The sequence below is a fragment of the Gigantopelta aegis genome, chromosome 8, assembly GCF_016097555.1.
Source record: "Gigantopelta aegis isolate Gae_Host chromosome 8, Gae_host_genome, whole genome shotgun sequence".
In the NCBI taxonomy this organism is placed as follows: domain Eukaryota; kingdom Metazoa; phylum Mollusca; class Gastropoda; order Neomphalida; family Peltospiridae; genus Gigantopelta; species Gigantopelta aegis.
In genome coordinates, this window is record NC_054706.1 from 69234329 (window position 1) to 69238838 (window position 4510).

The following is a 4510-nucleotide window of genomic DNA, read 5'->3' on the forward strand; positions in this document are numbered from 1 at the left end:
CCATACCTCGACTGGGATCCGAACCCAGTACCTACCAGCCTGTAGACCGATGGCCTAAGCACGACGCCACCGAGGCCGGTAAAAAACAGAAAGAAAGAAATGTTTTATTTAACGACGGTTACGGTTATGTGACGTCGGACATATGGTTAAGAACCATACAGATGTTCAGAGAGAAACCCACTGTCGCCACTTCATGGGCTACTCTTTTCGATTAGCAGCAAGGGTTCTTTTATATACACCATCCCACAGACAAGGTAGTACATACCACGGCCTTTGATATACCAGTCGTGTTGCACTGGCTGGAACGAGAAATAGCCCAATGGGCCCACCGACGGGGGTCGATCCTAGACCGACCGCGCATCAAGCGAGCGCTTTACCACTGGGCTACAGCTATGTTTCCATTAATGCGGTTGCGGTGCGGGTGCGGTCCGGGTACGGGTGCGTCAAATATCGCACAACATTGTTTTTATAGTACGTGTTTCCATTAACGCGATTTCCGTACGGCGATTCCAGAAATCCCGCATATGAATCGCACAGAGGATTCCACTGGATCGTAGGGGTTTCCCCAAATATTTCAACCATTGACTTAAATGACAATATGTTGAACAACTTATCCAACTTCTCTCTCTCTCTCTCTCTCTCTCTCTCTCTCTCTCTCTCTCTCTCTCTCTCTCTCTCTCTGTGTTTGTTTTTATGTGTATGTGTCTATGTGTGTGTGCGTGTGTATATATATATATATATATATATATATATATATATATATATATGTGTGTGTGTGTGTGTGTGTGTGTGTGTGTGTGCGTGATGTGTGTGTGTGTGTGTCTCTCTATGTCGACATAATTCGATTATTTTCATAAAATATCAATGGTAAGTGGGATACGGTGGTCATGTAGATGGTTCAATAAACTCCTTTTAGGTACAAATCAAATATATATATTTTCAAATAATACTTTGTTGGGTCAATAATTAGGTCAACCATCCATGACTGACTGCCTTTAACCTAAAAGTTAAACGCGGTGTAATATGCATTTACTATTAGTGGTACTGATATAGCTGTGTGTGATATAACTTAACAAATAATCAGCTGGCGGCTATTTGGTTTTAACTAAAACATTTATGCGCACGCGCAGTAGTTGATGCACGTGCAGCCGGCCACCCGAGTCGGTCAGTGTTCAGCTTGCACGCGTGTGAGCAAGACGAAGCCGGGAATGACAAACCGCTCAAAGACTGGTTCCTCGAGATGGTCAAGAAAGGAATAATGAGACAAAAAGGTAAACCTCCAGCTTAAAAATTACCCATCACACCGCATATACGTTATGCAATTCAACAGAAACTAGACTTCACAATTCCGTTTATGTGGCTTTTTGGTGTGCTTGAGTAGTAACCTTTTTCACGTTCTTTCGAAAATCTACTTTGTTACCGGAAAAAGGCCCACAGTACAGTGTGTCACCTGATAAACAGCTATGTATCCGTGATGTGATGTGGGTTGAACATGAAGTAGTTCTCGCTATTCTACATTCCAGAACGGTACAATTCGGTCAAGAGAACATCAACTGTCTCGCTGTACAAGCTGCAAGATTCTCCATTATGCCCCGTGTCCGCATTAGAGATGATACAAGGTGTTAAACTGGACATCCCGATTGATACCACTTGCTTTCATTTTGGAATAAAAATGAGATTAATTGTGTGACTTACGACACGTTTATTAAATCATTCAGTTGTGCTTACAAGTTGTGGGTACAGCCCAAGTCAATATAGTGGACATTCATTTCGTAGAAGTGGCAACACGTTCGCGTTTGGACTGGGGATGCCCCCGTTACTAATAAGGTCGAATTTTTTGTTTACTTGTTTCTTATTACATGCTGGAAAAATATTGGGTGGGTAGGTAGGAAAAACATTTTATTTTGGAAAATAATTTTATTTATGGATATTAAATAAAGGTGTTGACTACCGGTATCCAAAATAACCTCTGCATGTATAGAAATGCATTATGCAAACCAACAATACCATTCATCAGTGTTTTCCCTAGAAATGAAGTAAGGCATGGTAAAATGACGTTTTGGGGGCATATTTTATGTGCAGTTTTAAATAAAAAGGCTTTTTTCCCCCCATTATACAATTTTCAAAATGACAAAAACCGTATGGCCATTTTATTTTCTATATCTATTTCATAACTTAATTTAAAAAAGGAAATATGTAGTACTATCCACATAGGTCTGTTTAAAGGCTTCTTTTTACATGGGCAACTTATAAATTTATAAAAGGCAAGGAATTTTGATTTTGAGGGCAACATGGCGCTAACCTATCTGTGGGAGAGTACATACAAAAGACCCCTTGCTGTTTAATAATAGGCAGAAGGTTTACTCTCATACTAACACTTAACTTCTGTACTGGTCCAGGACAGACTTGGTTGAACCTTAATTGGATAGAAACCAGTAAATAAGTTATAACATATTTTTTTTTAATGAAAACTGAAAAGAAGGGTTCTATATTTATTTGTCCAACAATAACATTTAAATTTTTTTTATGAGTATTATCTTTCCTAGTGTATCTAAGAAATGGTAGACTTACCACTTTTATAATTTGCAATGTTAGTTTTATTCTGTATGCATCCAGTATTAAAGTACACACTTGGTTTGAAGCAATCAATTGGTCTAATGAATAGAAATGCGCAGTACAAGTGCTCAAGATGCTCAAACAATGTTGAAAAGTAAAGTTTGTTTTATTTAACGACGCCACTAGAGCACATTGATTTCTATCTTTAATATCATCGCTATTGGACGTCAAACACATGGGGCCGATTTCATATGTCTAGGTTATCGGTGGGTTTTGGAAACATATGCCCCCCCCCCCCCCCCCCCCCCCAATCCCGGCAAAATTAGGGGTGATCAGTGGCGTACTCAATATCATTGTTTACTTGGCTGCCAGGTGCTCCCCCCCCCCCCAATACAAAATCCTACCTATGCCACTGTACAGAAACGAATATAGGGTGGGGGTAGGGGAGTTCGAACCCCCTCCCCCTTTAGACAAGATGCCCTTTTGCCTGGGTTTTTTTTTTTTTTTTAGCACGACTGTATAATTACATCCACCCCTTCATGTTCACCGCCATGTTCTTGGCGAATGAACAACAAAGCGCCTGAGATATATAGAGGATAATAAACAGATACCAGTTATTATCAAAATTATGCCGAATCAAATCATTTTTAGTTGTCGCGAGCTTTACCGAGTGACAAATGAAAAGTATTTCACTCGGAACGCAGATCTAAAAGTTTAAAGTCCGATCGATATGTCCACGCGAGTGGCCTCGTTAAGGCCGTTTGGGTGCACAGCTTAAAGGGACGAGATGGGTCGCATCCCGTCAAGAAAACCCCTAGATTGACAGTCGATAGACGTTGAAGGTGTAGTGCTGTGCTGAAATACAGATCTTGAGAAGCCGGATCCGTCTGAACGAGAGAGTATCAGACTAGGGTATAGTCCAGTCGTCATGGGTTGGTATAGTGGTGCGGACGGGCCCGACTCCGCAGGATACGAGATGGTATCACTATAAAGAAAGGTAAAGTCTAGAAAAATAGTAGGGGCCGACCCCGCTTCCTATTTCTTCTTAGAGTGGGGCGGTCAATCTTCCAGTGCTGCTAGAACAGGATCGGACATGTAGAGACAACCGTGGCGATCTGCAGAATGGCCGTCATACGAGTCACGAAAAAAACAAGTCGACAATCGGACGGAGAAATGACGTGGAGGCAAGGAATCTCGCTAAAAAAGAATCAACCTGGTGGTGCAGGCTGTCGAAACAGAAGCATTCCAGCGTTCAATCAGTTCCAATGGCCGCATACATCTTAGTCGAAAACTTCATTTCGCTGACAAAAACAACGAAATGAAGGACCCCCCTAGTCGATCACACGAAAGCACGTGCAGTGTGCACAAGCGAAACAAACACGTCTTACCGCGTGGAGCTCCAGACTGGGAATGGATCTTACTGACATATTTAATCATTTGATTTGACAGTAAACTCCATCAGTATCGGTAAACATTCCCTCCCCTAGTTTATCAGAAAGTCACTAAATTTCTACAAGGCCAGTTTGTCGCTGGAGTAAATCATTAAATATAGTTATTATTATTATTATTATTATTATTATTAATCGGAACACCTCGCTAAGCTAGATGTAGAGTAAATCGGAAAAGATCGCATATATTCGTGAAAAAAAATTACCGACACTTCGCCCGATATCTCACGAAAGTTATCGAACTTCAATTTGAAGGGAAGTAACTCCATCAATCAATTGTTAGAAGAAAACATTTCGTGGCTAACGGGTCGCCAATAAAACTAAATTTGCGACAGTAAAACCACCGATATACGTCCGCAAATCGGAAAACAGTAGGGTTATCCCCTAAATGACACCAAATTAGTGCTTGTGATAGTTTTGGAATGTTTTCGTGGAAATCGTTGTTATATTAAAAAAACATTTTTGGATATACAAAAAGTTTTAGGGTCGGCAGGTTCAAATTAGGC

At 40.8% G+C, this 4510-nt stretch overlaps 1 long non-coding RNA gene across 1 annotated transcript; it reads left to right on the forward strand.

Annotated features, from left to right (window-relative positions):
- The first annotated feature begins 1139 nt into the window (after nt 1-1139).
- On the forward strand, nt 1140-1694 carry LOC121378337. Its single transcript, XR_005958708.1, has 2 exons — nt 1140-1271; nt 1524-1694. It is a non-coding gene; the product is annotated as an uncharacterized LOC121378337 (long non-coding RNA).
- The last annotated feature ends 2816 nt before the right edge of the window (nt 1695-4510 follow it).